The 21,255-nt window shown below is 45.1% G+C and overlaps 1 long non-coding RNA gene across 1 annotated transcript; it reads right to left on the minus strand.

Annotated features, from left to right (window-relative positions):
* Positions 1 to 680: 680 nt before the first annotated feature.
* On the minus strand, positions 681 to 20,525 carry LOC146404466 (uncharacterized). The gene is made up of 2 exons (XR_014840465.1): positions 20,209 to 20,525; positions 681 to 3,841 (listed from the first exon to the last, which is right to left on the minus strand). It is a non-coding gene; the product is annotated as an uncharacterized LOC146404466 (long non-coding RNA).
* Positions 20,526 to 21,255: the final 730 nt, after the last annotated feature.

Here is a 21,255-nt window from a genome sequence, read left to right on the forward strand (position 1 = left end):
CATATATAGGAGTTCCCATCGTGGCATGGTGGAAACGTATCCAACGAGGAACCATGAGGTTGCAGGTTTGATCCCTGGCCTTGCTCAGTGCATTAAGGATCTGGCATTGCACTGAGCTGTGGTATAGGTTGCAGATGTGGCTCGGATCTGGCATTGCTGTGGGTCTGGCATAGGCCTGTGGCTATAGCTCACATTACATCCTTAGCCTGGGAACCTCCATATGCCGTGGGTGTGGCCCTGAAAAAGACAAAAAATAAAAATAAAATAAAATACATTTGCAACCACTAATGAAAATAAAACATTTAAGTACGAATCTAACAAAACATGTCCAGGACTTGTATGCTGAAAACTCTACAACAATGATAAAAGAAATCAAAGATCTATATAAATGGGGAGTTATACCATGTTCATGAATTGGAAGACTAAACATTGTAAAGATGTCAGTTCTCCCCAAATTCATAGATTTATTCCAACTCCTGTCAAAACCCAGTAGGACTTTTTTTTGATACAGACAAGACTATTCTAAAATTTATGTGGAAAGATAAGGGAACTAGGGTAGCTAAAATTTTTTTAAAAAATAAAGTGGGAGCAATCTACCCAGTTTCAAAACTTATTAAATAACCCAGATTGTGTGGTATGTGCAGTGGGACAGACATAGATCAATAAACAGGGAACCCAGAAACAATCCCACACAAATTTATTCCACTGATTTCTGACAAATGTTCAGAAGCAATTCAAAGGAGGAAAGATGGCCTTTTCAAAAGGCTATTGCTATGGAAAGCTTGTGAGGAAATCTCAGGCCAAAAACTTGGAAAACTGGGCCAGCAAAGAAGGAAGATAGTGGTGTGAGTGACCAGGTGATGAGGGGAGGGGAGGGAGAAGGTGCACTCAGCTCAGGATGAAAGCTGAAAATCCTGGATAACATGTTATTGCATCTTTCTGAATTCAGCTGCTTCTGACTGGTCAGCATCACAGGCTCTGGTGATTTTCCCATCAGCTCCCACACTGCAAACTCAGGTCACCCCTAACTGAGCATACAGTGCTCCAGACTCCATTAGCATTGCCAATAGCATCATTCTCAGGTTGTATGAGGTAGGAAGATGGCTCTCAGTAGCTCCAGTAGTACAGGTACCTCCTGGGTTCAAGTCTGCCAGGAAAGAGAGCTCTTCTAGACTTGGAAGATCCCATTCAACTTCTGGGATTCATTCTTTTTTTTTTCTTTTCCTTTTATGGCCACACCTGGGGCATATGAAAGTTCCTAGGCTAGGAGTCAAACTGCAATTGTGGCTGCAGGCCCATGCCACAGCCATAGCAACACCGGAACTGAGCTGCATATGCAACCTAAGATGTAGCTTGCGGCAACACTGGATCCTTAACTCACTGAGTGAGTCCAGGGATGGAACCTATATCCTCATGGAGACTAGTGGATGTCTTAACCCACAGAACCACAACAGGAAATCCCTGGTGTTAATTCTGATAGGACCAACCTGGTAACCCCTCCCTCCCAAAACACACACTCCTGAAATATAGCTAGGGCGACATTCTGAGTGGTAGGCCAGGCCTGGGCAAGTTTCCACCACTACTGTCAGGTGTGGAGCCTTACCACATCCAGGTGGACTAAAGGAGGAGTTGGATTCTTCATGATAAACTCTGGCCATTGTGATAGGAGAAAGGAATAGCAAATAGTCAAAGCAGCAAATGTCCACTCTAGCCTCGCAAAGAGGAAGTTTCATGGTTAAAGTCCAGGTATTTGCTCCCAATATTAATCAATGTTCAACAGGAATTTTAAACTATAGTTTCTCTTTTCTTGACTTTATCATAGGATGCAGATTAGTTGTCAGTGCCTTTTCTCTGGCTGGGACATTGTTCGTGGCTACCCCGAGGGTAGTCTCATATTTGGAGGCATTATGCAGCTTGAGATGGCTCAGGTTTCCATTTTCAGTCTCCATTCCTACATCATTAAGTTCTAGCCCCTTGACTAGGAGCCTAAATGAAATGAGCTGGCCCTGCCTGCAGGAAGGTTTTGGGGTGACCTCTCAGTGAAAAACTGACCAAAGTTCCCTGAATCATGTTTTTCTGAACCAAAGGCCCAGCAAACAACAGCTTGGCTCATCAAACACCAGAAGTGTATCATCTGACTCCTCCACTCTCAGGCTCACCATCCATATCTATGGGATTGACACCTTATACTCCTTGCTGCTGACCCCCTCTTTTGGCTCCCTGACACCCAGGGAATGTGTCCACTGCCAACTTGGGAGGCTATGCTTTTTCAGTGGTTTGCATTACCTTCTTGGCAAATGACCACTCAAAGAAGTGGTGTTATTTCATCTCATCGCCACTCCCCCTGGCAAAACTCCCTAACCTCAACCTTCCCCCCTGATTTCTACTTTGAGTATCAATGAACTCTTGCTCCTCCATTGACTACTAAGCCAGTATTTGATACCTGAACTTGCTGCAATATATCTGTCCTGGGTTTTTGTTGTTGTTTCCTTATTTTGCTTGTGTGTGAGACCTTTGGTTCTTAAAGTTTAAGTACCTCCATTCCCTGCTCCTGACAGATGATGAAATGGAGTATGCAAACCATTTAGGAATTTTATTTAGAAATTATTTTATAAGTCTACAGCAAAGTCTATGTGATGACCCTCTTGAATATGCATAATAGTGAAATAAACACATGTGAACCTACCTCAGCTTGAGAAATTATTGGTGTACTTCTTCCCCATTCTCTTTTCTCTAGTATTCTATACTCTCCACTCCCACAATGTCACAAATAGCTTAATTTCAGGTTTTCTGCATCATTCCTTTAATTATTAATTATTTTACCCTTTATGTGTGTTTTTCTAAATAACATTACTTTTGCTTGGATTTTTTCCCCTCATTTCTTTACTATCCTGTATGTTATTTTACCATATATATTTATTTTTCCAAATAACATTAGTTCTCTTTCAATTTAAGTTTACAAAAAAAAAATGTTCTCTCTCTTCTTTCACTCAATATTGTATTTTTGAAATTCAGCCTCTGATGTTACATAGTTTCCCATGGTATATGTTTTCCACACATTTCTTCCTTCACAACATTTTAAAGGCGATTTTGTGTGCTAAGCTCTTGGCCTAGATCCTGCCCCAGCGCTTAAATATTTGTTCAATTGCTGAATGAGACTGAGCTCCAACTGACTATAACACTGACACTTGCTTTTCCCGCTAGATGCTCTGCCCTTTGCCCCATTGCTAAGGATCCTGCCAGCATTTCTGCCCTGAGTTAATTACAGTTATAAAATTTCATGACAAGCCATGAGAAAACCAGAGGCCTCCCAAAGCGCCCAGGACTACAATTCCCGGAAAGCTTTGCAGGCGCTCAATTGCGTCAATTTCAGTTTACTTTGCCCTCTCCAAGAACTTCCGGTTTCTGTAGGCGGGGCCAAAAGAGTTTTCCAATGGGCACCTCCGTGGGCTGAGGGGGCGGGGAAATTGTCCTTGGAGCCTAGTTGGGGAGGTGTGGGTTAGCTGGAAGGTTGCTGGAGCAGCTACCAGTGGTCGTAGTCTGTGAGTGGCGCTAGCTGAACCGGTTGTATCCCTGCTCCTCTCGCCTCCCCTCTCCCGGGCTCGCTTCTTATCCCCGGCATCTCTTGACCCTGCTTCCTTGTCCCCGGTGGGCGCAGCACCCAGCAACCTCCACGCCCATGGCCACTATCCCGTGGAGGCCCCCTTCACCACCTGTTCTTCTTCCCCTACCAAGGCAGCTGGGCCCTTGCAAAGATGCTTCTCTGTGCAAAGGGTACCTGCCTGACGCAGGGCTAGGAGCCCACGTCCCCGGCGGGCTGGGGCCTAGGTGGAAGGCGGGCCTGTGTCTCAGGAATGCCCTTTTAAGCCCAAAGTTACCCGTGAATTCGTGGGACATCGTGAATCCCTGCTTGGTGTAGGGAGTAATTTACTTAAGTCTTAATTAATCTAACTTTTGCTGTGTGCCTGGCACAATACAAGCCTGGGGATACTGTGACTGAGATACAGCATGGAACCAGGTAGACATGGGACTTGGCCTTTTCAGAGCCAAGGTCTTGCTGGAAACACAGGTGAAGCAAGTAAGAACTTAGGGTATTGATTGGTTTGATTAGGAGAAGTGCAGTTTTATTTTTTTTTATTTTTTTTATTTTTTGGTCATTTTAGGGCCTCACCCACAGCAAATGGAGGTTCCCAGGCTAGGGGTACAGTCTGAGCTGTAGCTGCCAACCTACACCACAGCCACAGCAACCCGGGCTCCCAGCTGAGTCTGCAACCTACACCACAGCTAATTGCAACTCTGGATCCTCAACCTACTGAGCGAGGCCAGGGATCGAACCTGCATCCTCCTGGATATTAGTCAGATTCATTTCTGCTTAGCCATGATGGGAACTCCAGGTTCTTTCTCTTATATACAGTACATTCCACTGGGACTTGTCATGATCCCCATTGTGCTCCTGAAACCCAGGCTTGTTTAATTGGGAAAATTTCCTGTCTAGGGCCTCATCATATTTGCGTGCAGAGCCTGTATTCTGCAGTTACAGTGTTTTGCCTTTGCTAGGTGAGTCTGCACTTTGAGGAGGGTAGTGGGGGCCACGTGGGCCATGTTATGACTACAGGTGTGTGTCATGTACCTGAAAGCATGAAAAAGAAAGTGTGAGGCTTGAGTGTACTTTACTCATTCAGTCGTTGAACAACAGTTAAGAGCTTACTTTGTGCTTGTCCCTTTGTTTTGGCCCATTGGTGGGGTTTTGCTGATTGAGAGCAAAAAAAAAAAAAAAAAAAAAAAAAAAAAAAATGATGAACTGGATTGAGGTGGTGTCTGAACTCACCTCCAGTTGGAAAAGACAGGAAGTAAAGAATTACCCGGGAAGTAACATAGTTACAATTTTGCATTGAGTGCTGAGAAATGCAGCCAGGCCATTAGAGTTTGTAATTTCAATGCTGTTTGAGCTGAGAATAGAAGACTTGAAAAGAAGACAAGAAGGGAGGGAGCAAAGAAAGGAAGGAAGGGGAGTTCCCGTTGTGGCTCAGTGATTGACAAATCCGACTAGGAACCATGAGGTTGCGGGTTTGATCCCTCGCCTTGCTCAGTGGGTGAAGGATCCGGCATTGTCGTGAGCTGTGGTGTAGGTCGCAAATGTGGCTCGGATCCTGTGTCGCTGTGCCTGTGGTGTAGGCCAGCAGCTAAAGCTCTGATTAGATCCTTAGCCTGGGAACCTCCATATGCCATGGGTGCAGCCCTGAAAAAGACAAAAAAAAAATAATAAAATAAAATACATTTACAAGCACTAGTGAAAATAAAACAGTTAAGCATAAATCTAACAAAACGTGTCCAGGATGCTGCTATGAACCCATGGGTACATGTGTCTTTTTGAAGTACAGTTTTGTTTGGATATGTGCTCAGTAGTGGCATTGCTGGATCATAGAGTAGGTCTATATTGGGTTTTCTGAGGACTCTCTGTAATGTTTTCCATAGTGGTGGTACCAATTTACATTTCTCCAGTGTGGGAGGGTTCCCTTTATGCCAAATCCTTTCAGTATTTGTTATTTGTCTTACTAATGATGTCTATTAATTATTAATGATGGCCATTCTGACTGGTGTGAATGTATTTCTAAATCAGGAGTGAGACTGAGCATTTTTGTCTGCTGACACTCATTGTTTTTTCACTGTTGTTGTTTGATTTTTTTTTTTTTTGGCCACTTGCAGCATGTGGAAGTGAGCCAAGGATCCAACATGAGCCACAACAGTGACAAGGTTGAATCTTTAATCTGCTATGCCACCAGGGAACTCCAGGGTCTGAAAACTTTTGACTCACAAAGTTGCTTAGTTGTGAGTTGATTCAAACCTCCTGTAGTGTGCTCTGTGGGCTAAGAATAGCTTTGTAGCAGGGATATGGGAATTTTTAAAATTCTGTTTGAGCAGCTGTGCTCCAGCAAGAAAGAAAAGGAAGGGATACCAGCAAGAGGCGTGTGTGTGAGTCTGCCCCCTTTCATCAGGAAAGCAGGAGTTTTCTGGGGAGCCCCATGCTGAAGACTTCTGTGAACATTTTAGGCAGAGTTAGGACACATGGCCCCACTCCCAGGTGCAGCTCAACGTGGGGAGGTAAGACTTTCTACTAGCACAGATGGATGACTCAGACAAAATCGGGATCCTCTTAGGAAGAGGAGGGAGTGAGAACTGGAAAGGGTCCTGGGAGGCTTTGCTACATCCCTCACCTTTTTTTTGCCCTCTAGAATTTCCTTAGGTGTTCTTAGAAAAGAGAGGGAGAGGGATGGGTGGGAGGGAGAGAGAAGGTAATGATTTATACAGAATAAAAATGTTCTCTCTTTTTTTTTGTCTTTTTAGGGCTGCACCCACAGCATATGGCGGTTCCCAGGCTAGGGGTCAAATCGGAGCTGTAGCCGGTGTCCTACACTACAGCCACAGCAACGCCAGATCCAAGCCATGACTTCGACCTACGTGACAGCTCACAGGAATGCTGGATCCTCAACCCACTGATTGAGGCCAGGGATTGAACCCACAACCTCATGATTCCTAGTCAGATTTGTTTCCACTGTGCCATGACAGGAACTCCAAAAGTGTTCAGTTTGGTGAGTGTTGACAGTTGAATATACTTCGGTGTCACTACCCAACACAAGACATAAAATATGTCTAAACTGCAGAAGATTCCCTCGTACCTCTAGTTAGTCTCCTTACCCCCACCTATCAAAGGTTTTCTGATCCCCACCACCACAGATTAGATTTTCCTGTCCTCTGATGTCACATACACGGAATCATACCATATGCATTCCTTTTGTGTCTTCTTGACTCAACATGTTCTCTGAGATTCATCCATGTTGGGCAAGTTTTCAAAGATCCACCAAGTTGACATCAGTTAAAGAGGTAACTTCAGATTTTCATCCATAGTAACAATTGCAATAAGGACAAGAATCCAGCATGAAATAAACTCAACTCCAGTTTGTACAGAGGATGTCTTAAAGGGAGAATGACAGAGGAAGGAGGTGGGCAAGCAGGGGTCCAGTAGAGTCAGAGAAGAATTACAGAAAATGGGAAAGAGGGGGTTGGTCCATGTGAAACCATCTGGATTTGCTAACTGGGAAAGAGGGTGTTGTCTGGAATAAGCAGTAAATTCTTGGAGTTGCTTGGAGTTTTCTGAAGCAAGCACACTAAGGGAGCTGAGAATCATCCTGGGGATGTGGCCTTGAATTGTGAGAAACTACGCTAGTGTTTGCTCAGGTCTTTATATTACAAGCCAGGTTTGAGGTCTAGTTGAGGAGCAGCTCAGAGGAGCCTCTCCTAGAGGTTGGTCAAGGAGAGAATCTTGGTTGGTATAAAATAGTTTGCTGCTTTTTGTGTTGTGTGACTATACCACAAGTTGTTCTTTTCACCTGATGATGCACATTTGAGTTGTATCTACTCTTTGGCCATTGGCTGCAATGAACATTCTTCTATCAGTCTTACATTTCTCTTGGATAAATATCTAGGAGTGGGGAATGGCTTAGTCATAGGGAGGGTATGTATTTAACTGGCAGACTCATCTCCAAAGTGGTTTATCAGTTTACACTTCCCAGTAGCAATGTATCAAAATTCCAGCTGCTCCATATCCTTGTTAAACATTCAGTATTGTCAATGGATGTGAAATGGCATCTCATTCTGGTCCTAAATGGAATTTCCTGGTGACAAATGCATACTTCTTATGTGCTTATTCCTATGTCTTCTTTTGTGAATTTGTCTGTTCAAGTTCTTTGCTCATTTTTGCTGCCAGTGATAAGGTTGGTTTCAACTTCTTAGAGTTCATTATATATTCTGGCTAGGAATCCTTTGGTTAGATAGATGTTTTGTAAATAGATGTACATGTATAGGAAAATGAAAATTTAAAATATCATTTACAATAGCATTAAAAAAGCTAGCTATCTATGGAGTTCCCATTGTGGCACAGGGGAAACAAATATGACTAGTATCCATGAGGATGCAGGTTCTATCCCAGGCCCCGCTCAGTGGGTTAAAGATCTGGCATTGCCATGAGCTGTGGTGAAGGTTGCAGATGTGGCTTGGATTCCTTGTTACTGTGATGTGGTATAGGCAGGTAAGTATAGCTCTGATTTGACTCTTTGTCTGGGCACTTCCATATGCCTTGGGTGTGGCCTTAAAAAGCAAAAATAAATAAATAAACAACAAACCCACCAACCAGTGATCTAAGTCCTAGACAAGATCCTAGACATCTTTTTTTGGAAGAAATTCATAAATTGATTCTAAAATGTGTGTGAAAACACAAAGGTTCTAGAATAGCCAAAACAAACAAACAAACAAAAACACAACTTCAAAACAAAAGGGAAGTCAGGGAACTTAAACACTGCTTAAACTAAGTGTAAAGCTACAGTTAAGCTACAGTGATCAAAACTATTTGGCCTTAATGTAAAGGTAGGAAAATAGGATCAGTGAAACAGAAGTGAAACTACACCAGTGCTGTCAGTTGATTTCTGCCCAGAGGGCCGCGTTAGTTTTCCTTTTCCCAATAAGAAAAAGGAAAGTCTCTTGAACCAATGCTTCTGGATCAGCTAGATATTCAAGTGGAAACAGAATGAGCTGTGACCTCATTCCATAAACACTAAATTGGGATGGATCATAAACCTTAAATGTAAAAATGAAAAAAGAAGTTCCCGTCATGGCACAGTGGAAACAAATCCGACTAGCATCCATGAGGATGTGGGTTCAATCCCTGGCCTCGCTCGTTGGGTCAGGGATGTGGCATTGCCATGAGCCGTGATGTAGGTTGCAGGTGTGTCTCAGATCTGGCATTGCTCTGGTTGTGGTGTGGGCCAGCAGCTGTATCTCCGATTCCATCCCTAGCCTGGGAATCTCCATATGCTGCAAGCGAGGCCCTAAAAAGCTAAATAAATAAATAAATAAATAAGAGCTACAAGCATAAAGCTTCTGTAAGAAAAGACAGAGGCAGTCCTGGGGTAGGTAAATATTTTGTATTTACCCAAAAAGCTCTAACTACAAAAGAAAAAGATAAATTAAGAAAATGAACAGCTAAGCTGCAGACTAAGAGTAAATAATTCAGATTACATGTTCTTAAATGTTTTAGTTTTCCCAAAAGAACATTTCATTCAGGTCTATGGCATGCTGTTAAAATGCTTTAATTTTATTAATTAAGAATAATTTGTGGGAGTTCCCATCGTGGCGCAGTGGTTAACGAATCCGACTAGGAACCATGAGGTTGCGGGTTCGGTCCCTGCCCTTGCTCAGTGGGTTAACGATCCGGCGTTGCCGTGAGCTGTGGTGTAGGTTGCAGACGCGGCTCGGATCCCGTGTTGCTGTGGCTCTGGTGTAGGCCGGTGGCTACAGCTCCGATTCAACCCCTAGCCTGGGAATCTCCATATGCCATGGGAGTGGCCCAAGAAATAGCAACAACAACAACAAAAGACAAAAAGACAAAAAAAAAAAAAAAAAAAAAAAAAGAATAATTTGTGGAGTTTTTTTGTTATTAAAAAGTGAGATATAGGACATTGTATCAAGGGGACAGTGCTTTCTCCTACTTGTTTGGACTGGATTCTCCTACTTATTTCACTCTGTGAATGTTGGTTCCTTTTCTGTTTACACTTTTCCGCTATTCCATGACTGCTTACAATGGAGTTCCCATGGTGGCTCAGTGGTAATGAACCTGACTAGTATCCATGAGGACGCAGGTTTGATCTGGCCTCGCTGACTGGGTTATGGATCTGGAGTTACCACAAACTATGGTGTAGGTCACAGATGTGGCTTGAATCCTAGCATGGCTGTGGCTATGGGGTAGGATGGCAGCTGCAGCTCAGATTCAACCTGTAGTGTGGGAACTTCCATATGCTGTAGGTGTGGCCCTAAAAAGACAAACATAAAAATTTTTAAAAAGCTGCTTACCAGAGGGATGGTGGTTTGTAGACCGTATTACACCTTGTAAAGTAAGAGATGTTAGATGAAGTAGTCTCCTTTGGGAGGAAACTAGCTTCAATGATTGATCCCTCAAGGTCTGTGGCTCTCCTTAGGAGAGCAGCAGGGAGATTTCACGAACTCCCAGGAAGGGAAGCAAATCCACACTCGGTTTAGGTACAGAGTCTATTGCCCTTAAGACTTTACTTCCCATCTTCCATTTACAAACCGAGAATAAGACCAAAACTGGAGTTCCCATCGTGGCTCAGTGGTTAATGAGTCCAACTAGGAACCATGAGGTTGTGGGCTCGATCCCTGCCCTTGTGCACTGGGTTAAGGATCCGGTGTTGCCGTGAGCTGTGGTGTAGGTCGCAGATGCAGCTCGGATCCCACATTGCTGTGACTCTGGCATAGGCTGGCAGCTACAGCCCCGATTAGACTCCTAGCCTGGGAACCTCCATATGCTGTGGGAGCAGCCCAAGAAATGGCAAAAAGACCAAAAAAAAAAAAAAAAGAATAATACCAATAGGAGACAGAAACCAAAAAATGAAACTAAAAGTTGTAAAAGAACAATACAATTAAAAATTAGAGGAGTATCTTAAAAACCATGGGTAGTATGCATTTAAAGTCCCAAACTTGAAACTTAGCACTGAGCATATTCAGTTGAATTTTGCAATTGCATACATATATATATGGATATACACATAGATACATAGATACATATATATGTATCCATCTGGAAGCACTTAAGCAATCCATACCTACATGTGCACCACAGATACACACCCTTTAAGCACCTGAAGTGTTTGGGAAGGAGTCTAAATCCAGGTGGGTAAGGTTTATGAAGCAGTCAAATTAATTTCCCTAAAACTTCCACAGCTTGCAGGAACTACCTTCGGGTTTTTAACAGGGCTCTGTGTGTTCCTGTTTGTCCAGCCTTTGGAGTAACACGTGGCACACAGTAAGCATGCAGCAGGGGTCCAGGATAAGTGAAATCACCCAGTCCCAGCCTTGGCCCTCAGGGTCTGGGCCCCTTCCTATTCCCCGAATCCTCAGATGAAGAAAGGCTTGTTGGAGGGCTTTTCACAGCTTCATAGGAATTTCCCAGTGTTACAGCTGACACTCCAGCAAATAGGACAGAATCAGTCACTGTCTCTTTAATGTACAGGTGTTTGGGCCAGAGGAGTGTTTCCCATGGGAGGAAAGTGAGAAGGTTGTTGGTGGTCCCCAGAGAGATGCTTTAAATGTTCATGGTTAGGTGTTTGGTACAGTGTGTGTTTGAAAACATCAGGTAGCTCCTCAGCCCTAAGAGCTAAGAAAACTGAGTTGACTTAAAGACCCATCCCATTCAACAGGTGGTATGTGAGTGTCAGGAACAGATGAAAGCAGCAGTGGACTGAATGAAGATTCAGTCTCTTCAGATCTTTCCAAATCTGAAATGTTTGAGTCTTTGTTTCTGGGTTTGAAACACAAAATCAAGATATTCAAATGGAAGGGCTGGTCTCTGGGTTTGGGGAACAGAGGACGGTTGTGGAAAAGGCAGAAGAATTAGGTGCACAGGATCGTGGTGTGGCGATAACCACTAGTGATATTTTGGTATCTACTCTGCATGGTTGATACACATGTACACGTCCTTTTGAACAACTTGGCACCATTCTGTCCATATGATCTGTGGTCTGTTTTGTTGACTGATAATTCCAGGTTCAGTCTTCTTGTAAAAAACTTTTTTTGTGTGTTCATTCTTGGGTTATTGCCAAAGGACAAAATCCCAGAAGTGGGCCTGTTTCGCTTGTTTATTGTGTCCTCACGTTATGCTGTCTTTTAATCCCTGTTGCCACAGTTCCCTGCAGCTTGACTGTGCCCCTTGACCGTGTGATGGTGGTGCTCCAGGGCCTCCTTCCCCTGTCCTCTCCAAAGCCAAGTGCAATTAAAATAGAGTTTTAGTGCTGATTTGAAGGGAGCCATACTGCCTTCTGTGTTGGCTTTCATTTTCATTTTGCCTTTTTTTTTTTTTTTTTTTTTGTCATTGACACAGCTGACCTTGTATGTTCATTGTTCATTTGTTTCTTCTTCTGTGAATGGCCCACTTTTGTCCTTTGTCTTTTTTTTTCTTCTGGGATATTAGGGTTTTATTTGTACTTATTCATTTATGAATTCTTTATATTGTAAGGACATGAGCACTTTGTGACCTGATACAGATATTTTTCCTTGTTTAATATTTGCCTCTTATGGCTGTGTATGAAAGCCAAACTTGTTCCTGTTATGAAGACAATACAACTTTTTTTAAGTTAGGCTGCACCCACAGCATGTGGACGTTTCCAGGCCAGGGATCAAACCCGCGCCATAGCACCACCTGAGCCACGGCAGTGATGACACCAGATTCTTCTCTTGAGGTCACTGTGCCACAAGAGAACTACTAATTTTTTTAAACTGAAGTTGCTTTACAATTGTGTTAGGTTCAGTGTATAACCAAGTGATTTAGTGGTACATATATATGTTTATATATGACATTCTGTGACACATGTTCTTGCATTTTAACATCTCTCAAATCACACGTGACTTTCTCTTTTTTTTCTTTTTAGGGCAACACCTGTGGCAATTGAAGTTCCTGGGTAGGGGTTAATCGGGGCTGCAGGTGCCGGCCTACACCACAGCCATGGCAACAGTGGATCTGAGTCACATCTGTGACCTACACCATAGTTTGCAGCAATGCTGGATCCTTAATCCAGTGAGTGAGACCAGGGATTGAATCCACATTCTCAGAGACACTATGCCCCTCACTTAACCCTGAGCCCCAACAGGAACTCCAGATGTGACTTACTCACGACCTGTCCTGCAGTCACTGTCAAGGTGTTAGAGCTGTCATCGCCTGTGCAAGTGGACACAATGGCTATTCCTGGTGGCATGGCAGGGCTGGACCGCTGTGACCACAGCCCTTGGTGCTTTATTCCACATACCATTTAAGGGCCATTTGAAGAGAGTGTAAATCCTGATGGCTTTTGAAAGTCATCCATTGGTCCCCTTTGAGATCAAGGAGCCAGTAGCAAAACTTCCAGAGTGAGGGTCAACTGCTTGGAAGAAACCCTCAGTGCAGGTGGAGAGAGCTCCAGAGACATGCATCCACAACAATGCCCCCCCCCCCACAGCCTGAAGGGCTGTACTGTGTGGAAAGGCACAGACACTCCAAAAAGGGAGGTTCAGCCAACATATTTCACACAGCTTTGCCTCTTCTATTTGCTCCAGGGAGAGAGATGGTGACACTCGGTCTCAATAAAGGAGCTTTTTTAGTAACCACAAAATTAAAATTCTAAACAATAAGAAAAATGTTAGCTAGCAGGCAGGGTTTTCTATTCCTTTTTTTTCTGTCTTACAGTTGATAGTGTCTTAGATATGATGAAATATACAGCCTATGTATCATGAACCCCTTGTCATTCTCAGTTGTTCTAGTTCATATTTTAGATAATTGGTTAGTATTCATTGAGTGGATGCCCTGGAATTTGCTCAGCTCAGTCTAGTTAATTGTCCTGATTCATGGTGCTCACTGCCCTTCAGAACCCCAGCAGCCGTGCCCAGCAGCACCCTCTTCCTACCTCTTCCCAACAGTGTGTTGCCCGTCTTTTCTCTTGACCACTCTCCTGGAAACCTCTGGCAGTCCCTGGATTGGAGGACTGGGAAGAGACATGTGTTGGAACCGTTAGGATGTAGGAGTCATGGGAACTAGTGATCAGGTGGTCCTTGTGTTATGTCCATGCATCACCCCAACTGATGGGGGTCCTTGTGTTATGTCTGCACTACCCACCTCTTTGTTGTCACCCATCATTGACCATGTCTGGTGTGCTGTGGGGATCCATGCCAGGCTCCATGTGACCTGAGTCTGCTTCTGTCTCCAACCTCCTCTCCAGTTTCTCCTGTTTTCTTCCTCTTCTCCAGCCCCCCTCCCTCCTTCCTGCTATGCTGAGCCTCTTCATCCATCCATTTCCAACCCTGAGCATTTCTCTCTGCAGTTCCTTCTGTCTGGAATGCCTTTTGCACAGCTGACTCTACCACATTCTATAGGACTCACCTCACCCATGCCCTTTTCAGCGAGGTTCCCTTTCACCTCTCAAATAGGTTCTCCATCTGCTGCACAGGTCTATAGGTCATTTGTCATCATCCCTATCTTCATCTCTGTCCCTTCTGTTTTGTTTACCAGTGTAGCCCAGAGCGCAGCACTTTGCAGACAATATTGCTTGATGGGGTCAATAGCATTAAATCTGCTGATAGATAATGCAGAGTTGGGAGGAGTAGAAACCGCTCCTTATTACCCAAGATGGCACTAATAAATCCAGCAAGGAGGACTTAGAGGGAGGCAAATTGGTGAGCTTTTCAGCAGTTTGTGGTTCTTAGCAGTGGGGCGAGGGCTTTCTTTGTAGGGAGTAGTCAACAGTGGCTTCATGTTGTTGAAAGGACTCTTGCCCTGGATATTGGGGTTGACTAAGGTCCTTTTGTATTTTTTTATTTTTAAGGCCACACCTGCAGAATATGTAAGTTTCCAGGTTAGGAGTCTAATCAGAGCTACAACTGCTGGCCTACACCACAGCCACAGAAATATGGAAGCTGAGCTGTGTCTGCGATCCACATCACCGCTCACGGCAATGCTGGATCCTTAACCCACGAGTGAGGCCACATCCTCATGGATCCTAGTTGGATTTGTTTCTGTTGCACCACAACAGGAACTCCTAAGGTCCCTTTTTGATGCCTGTTCTCATCACTAGTCTGCTCTTCTTGCTTCAGCTGCAGATACGGCTTTTACCACTAGATGGCAGGAGGTGATTCCTTTGAAATCAAGCATCCCTCTTACCGCCACCTACAGTGAGACCTCATTTTTCATGGCACTTACACCCCCAACATACCTTTGAAACAGAAGCTCTACAGAACATCCTCCCCCTTACACTGTGTAATGCTGTTTTCTATTTTAATCACTTTGTCTTCTAAAATGTAGATTTGCAAAGTATGACATTGGTTTTATGATATGAATGGGCCCCAGGCTGTTCAAAAAGCACTATTGCAGACAAGGGGGCAAGTTTGCTCTGTGAAACTGTGGGTCTGCTGTTCTCTGTTCTCCTGAGACAGTCTGGGCTTATAGCAGATTGTGTCCCTTAGTGAGTACGTTGTGTGTTGCTGTGTTGAGTTGCCGCCTTGAGTAGCCAAACATTCCTGCTTCCTCATGGGTGTCTATGGATGTGCAAACATGGACACAAGAGCCCTGGGCCAGGGGGGTGGGGATTGCAGTCAAGGCAGCTGTAAGCCTTGCTGGTGGATATAAAGAAAAGAAAGACATAATATGTGCTTCTGGGAGCTTAGAACCTAACTGGGTGACATCAAATGTGCCCCCCTACCCCCCCCCAAAAAAACCACACATATATTAAGTTTCAGCTTACTTATCCAGCAACATGGAAGTGGGTGTGTTATTCAGGATATCACTTAGGGTGATTTAAGCTGTAACAGAAGACTGACTTGATTTGGCTTAAGTGGTAAAGACCTCTGTTATCTCACTGTTACCTCATATTCATAGTGGGGTAGAGAAGGCTCCAGCCCAAGGGGGTGTGACATGGCCTTAGGGATCCAGGTTCCTTCTGTGATGTCTCATTTGTCCTCAGGCTGGTTCTACACACAGTTACACGAGACTTTCCGTGGTCATCCGGGCTTCAGCTCCCAGGCTTGGAACACTCCAGCCTCAACTCCTGGGAGTGTAGACTAGGATAGAAAGAGTTTAGGCTCCCGTAGCATTTCCCAAGTTGTAGCTGTTTTGTGTCTTTGTCCCCAGTTTCCCCACTGTGACCTGCTTAAGGGACATGAAATGACAGGTGCTTAAGAGTCAGGAGAAATACTTTGGTAATTATTAGTTATGTTTACCAAATATTTCTGAATCTCTCCCCCCCTGGACACAACACTCTTGGTTGAGCAAAGTTATCTGACCTACTCTGGCCAGTGAATTTGCCGAGTGAATAAATGGTTGCAAGGTCTTCTGAATGATGTATGAGGTGAGGTTATTTGATGTTTAGGGTCCTGGGAAAGGAATTTGTGATATGAGGGAAGAAAGAGGTATTTTCTGAGCAAGGTTCATCGAGGCAAAGTGCCCCTTCCATGAAAAAGTTTTCCTGTCGTAAGCAAGGAAGGGGAATAGCACAGGGCCTCAGAGTCCTTTGTGGAAGTTATTTATTTCTTTTTGGTTGTTTTATGGTCCCACCCAGGAATCAAATTGGAGCCTCAGGCACTGGCCTGCATCACAGCCACGGCAAAGTCACATCTGAGCCACATCTGAGATGTACCCTGTAGCTCATGGCAACACCAGACGGTTTACCTTCTGAGGGAGGCCATGGATCGAACTCCATCCTCATGGACAGTGGTTGGGTTCTTAACCTACTGAGCCATTAGAACTCCATGTTTGATAATTATATGGAGCTGAAATGTTTAAAAAAAATCTCAAGACTTTCTTTTGTAAAAAATGTTATGGCAGTTTACCTTTTAGAGGAGAGGATGCACAGGCCACATCTGGCCCGCCACCTATTTTTGTAAATGAAGTTTTATTGGAACACAGCCACTCCCACTTATTTACACCTTATCTATGGCTGCTTTAGCCCTCAGCCCACAGGGCTGAGAGCTTTGACAGAGACCACTTGGTCTGCAAAGGCTAAAATGCTTTACTTTCTGGTTCTTTCCAGAACATCTGCTAAGCCCTGTCTTAGAGCTTTATATCTCTGTAAAAGGGCAGGGAAAGTCCTTTCCATAGGTCCTGTTGCCTCATGCCACTTCCCCCTGGGGTGGCCCCCTAGCCACACCAGCAGAGACTTAGCTGTGACTCACAAGCTTTCAGGGACCACAGCCATGAGAGCTCATTCCATCTGATCTCAGGGGCCCTAGACTGACGGTCTAAGACACCTATCTCCAGGCAGCAGGCAAAAATGGGGCAAAGAATAAAGGGTGAGTGAAACTCTCTGAGGGGCCTCAGTTCTCAGTGTCTTTTTTTTTTTTTTTTTTTTTTTTGTCGTTGTTGCTATTTCTTGGGCCACTCCCGCCGCATATGGAGGTTCCCAGGCTAGGGGTTGAATCGGAGCTGTAGCCACCGGCCTACGCCAGAGCCACAGCAACGCGGGATCCAAGCCGCATCTGCAACCTACTTCACAGCTCACGGCAACAACGGATCGCCAACCCACTGAGCAAGGGCAGGGACCGAACCCGCAACCTCATGGTTCCTAGTCGGATTCATTAACCACTGCGCCACGACGGGAACTCCCCAGTGTCTCTTGAATAACCTTTCTGGGCAGCCAATGATCAGGTGTGGAGGGAATGCAGTCTCAGTTTGGACGCATGTGAAGCCAGGGACCATGTTGTGTCTTTGTCTCAGGGCCACCCTTGATGGTGGCTGCTTTTGGCTGCCCCCTGGTGGCTGTGCTCGGCCTCAGCTGTCTTCCCTGCCTTATGTGCCCTGCCAGCTACTTGGCAGTGGAGAGTCAGAAGGGCCAGAGAGTATCATGGAATCAAACATTGAAGCATTGCTGCCACAGTCTTTTTCCCCTTTCTCAAGGCTGACAAAGAGGACGTCTGCTTCTGAACAGCTCCAGGTGTGCCTTTTGGAAGCTTCCTTCCCCAGGGATCCCTCACTCAGAGCTCTGATGAGGAGCAAGTGTGTGAGGGCTCAGGCAGACTCCTCAGTCAGAAGTCCTCTCTGGGATGTAGGATGCTGTGCTGTCCTTCTCATGGTCCTTGGGGTCTCCTGAAGTTTTAGACTGTTCCTAAGGCTCCATCCCTTGTTTGCTTTTTTTTTTTTTTTTTGTCTTTTTGCCATTTCTTGGGCCGCTCCTGTGACATATAGAAGTTCCCAGGCTATATGGAGTCGAATCAGAGCTGTAGCCACTGGCCTGCACCACAGCCACAGCAACACGGGATCCAAGCCACATCTGCAACAACACCACAGCTCACAGCAACACTGGATCCTTAACCCACCGAGCAAGGCCAGGGATCAAACCCACAACCTCATGGTTCCTAGTTGGATTCGTTAACCACTGAGCCACAATGGGAACTCTGGCTCCATCCCTTGGTGAGTGAAATCTCTTGAAAGGTGTTGTAGACTTTCTTAGGTTGGTAGGGTTGTGGATTGCTGGGCATCTTGCTAAGTGTTAGAGCTGTGAGGAGCTGCTGCAGGCAGAAAGGGGTGTTGTCATAGTCTTCACAGCTGGTGATGGAGCTGAGGAGGAGAGGATGCATTCGAAGACAGGCAGTGGGGCTGAGCAATTTTTTAAAACTTGAAATATATTTGTGATATAACTTTTTATTGAAATTTAATTGATTTGCAGCATAGTTTAGTTTCAGGTGTAAGCACAGTGATTAGTTATTTGTGGGTGTGTGTGTATGCGTATGTATATATCTATATATAGATTTTTCTTTATAGGTTATTACAAAATATGCTATATAGTTCCTTGTGCTATACAGCAGGTCTTCAGTTTTAGATTCCACATAGAAGCGATATCGTATGATTTGACATAGTGTATTAGTTTCAGGTGCATTACACTGGGATCTGACATGTGCATACATTCAGGGCTGAGTGACTGGATAGAGAGATGGGAGAATTCTGTCATGACTAGCAGGTGCCTAGATGTGGGCGTGGCCAATGACTAAACTAGGAAAAGCAGAAGGGGGAAGCAGGGCTGTGTCTATGTGTGTGTGTGTATGTGTGTGTGTGTGTTTCACACTTGTTTAAACTGCAATCATGGTAGAAAATCACTGTGCATCCCTATCCAGGAGCTACATCTATGCACCCGTGTCTGTAAATGGTAGAGGCATACACATGATGCTTGCTAAGGGCAGGCCCTAGTCTGCATGTCCCTACCATATTTCCTCATTAATCCTCACAACCCCATGCGGTGTCACTACTTTCTCTCCCTTTCAAATGAGGAAATTCTGGCCCAGGGAATTCGTGACTTTCCCAAGGCCTCACAGCAAACAAGTGGTGGAGCTGGGATTCGAACCCTATCTCCCCAGGCCCAGAGTGCCTGCTTTCTAACACCCCACTGTTCACCATCATGGGAAAAATCAGTGCATCACAAAATAATACTTATCCTCATTCCATGGGATGCTTTCTATTTGCTATTTCTATTTTATCCCCAACTGCTGGTCACAATCACACCACATTGATTTCTTTTCTTTTCTTTTTTTTTTTTGTCTTTTTTTGGGCCACTTCCGCAGCATATGGAGGTTCCCAGGCTAGGGGTCGAATCGGAGCTGTAGCCACTGGCCTACGCCAGAGCCACAGCAACTCGGGATCCAAGCCGCGTCTGCAACCTACACCACAGCTCACAGCAACGCCGGATCCTTAACCCACTGGGCAAGGCCAGGGATCGAACCCACAACCTCATGATTCCTAGTCAGATATGTTAACCACTGAGCCACGATGGGAACTCCCCATCATTTCTTTCTTTATGTCTTCTCAGCTCAAACTTTATCCACTGAATTACAAACTTGAAGAGCTTGCTGTTTTTCTCAACACTCGCCACAAAATTGTAATTATGTTACCTCCTGGGTAATTACTTGCTTCCTGTTTTCCAACTGGAGTGAGTTCAGACACCACCTCAAACTTGCTCATTATGGGTTTTCCATCACAAAACACCACCAACTCACTAAAAGGAAGGGCCTGGAACAAATTATACTCTTAATTGTTGTTGAATGACTGAATGAATGGAGTGCACTCAAGCTTCACGCTTTCTTTTTCATGCTTTCAGGTCCATGACACACACCTCCGCTCACCACGCACCCCCTGCACCCCGCCCCCAGCCTTCACTACACTCCTGATTGCTGATTGTAGACTCCCTCAGCAAAGCCAAGAGCTCTGAAGAATACAGGCTCTGCACGCAAACATGTGGTCCTGGACAGATCATTTCCCCCCTTAACTAGCCTGAGTTTCAGCAGCAGGAGGGGATCAGGACAAGTCCCAGAGGAGTGTAACTTATAAAACAGAAAGCACCTGCGCTTCTCCTCCTAACACATCAAGGCTGCAGTTACTACTTGTTTCAAATATGTTTCCAGACCAAGTCCACGTCTACCTTGTTCAGTGCCTTAGCTCTGTCAAACATCCCCAGGCTTGTACTGTGCCAGGCACACAACAAAAGTTAGATATTATTAGTTAAGTAAATGAGTCCCTGCTCCGAGCAGGGGCTCACAGATGTTCCACAAGTTAACGGGTGCCTTTTGGCGTAAAAGCGCACTCCCCAGACACAGGCCCGCCTCTCACCTAGACCCCAGCACCCAGGGGAAGCCGACCCCTAACCCCGCGCCGGGCAGGTACCGCTTGCACAGAGAAGCATTTTCCCAAGTACCTCACACGCCCTCGTCGTCCGCGTCCGGAGGGGAGGAAGAACCGGTGGTGAAAGACGGCCTCCTCAGGCTAGTGGCCATGGGCGTGGAGCCTGCAGAGGGCTGCGTCCACCGGGGACGTGGAAAAGTGGAAGCTGGGTGAAGGAGCGAGGCCCGGAGAAGGTACGCAAGAGGAGCACCGACGCAACCAGCTCAGCAGCCGCGGCTCAGTGACACCGTCCAAGGCAGCTACCCGGCTCCTTGGACAATTTCCCCGCCCCCTTAGCCCGCAGAGAGGCCGATTGGAGAACGTCTATGGCCCCGCCCACACAACCCGGAAGTTCTTGCGGTGAGGGGGAGGGAGGGACCCGAAATTGACGCCAGGGGGCACCACGTAAGCCTTTCTGGGAATTGTAGTCCTAGCGCTTTGGGAAGCCACCAGGTTTCTCATTGCAGGTTATGAACTTTTAGAACTGTAATTAACTCAGGGTGGAAAAACTGGCAGGATCCTCAGCGTTGGGGCGAAGGGCAGAGAAGCCAGCCAGACAAACAAGGGCAGTGATAGAGTCAGTAGGAGCTGTCTCATTCAGCAATTGAATGTATATTTACTGAGTGCTGACTCTGCGGCAGGAACTGGGGGAAGAGCTTTGCACACAAAGTCATCTTTGAAATGTTGTGAAGAAAGGCATGTGTGGAAAAGGAATACCGTGAAAACTATGTAGCAGTGAAAATAAGCCAATTAGAGCTACCACTTCAAAGCGTCAGTAGTTGAATTTCAAATCATAATACTCAGTGAAAAAAGAGATAACATTTTTGCAAAGTTCAATCAAAGCAGAAATAGTGTTATTTAGAAAAACACATATAGATGGTAAAACAATATACGGAATAGTAAAGGACCAAGGGGGAAATAAGAAATTAGGCTATGTGTGCCATTTAGGGAGTGGAGAAGGTAGGACACTGGAGGGAATGAGAATGGGGAAGGTGTACATAGACACTTCAATAATTTCTCAAGTT

The sequence above is a fragment of the Sus scrofa genome, chromosome 3 (genome assembly GCF_054392235.1).
Source record: "Sus scrofa isolate SSC_HxYL_T2T_F1_AM1 chromosome 3, Sscrofa_HxYL_maternal_Yorkshire_Landrace_v2.0, whole genome shotgun sequence".
NCBI classification, from domain to species: Eukaryota; Metazoa; Chordata; class Mammalia; order Artiodactyla; family Suidae; genus Sus; species Sus scrofa.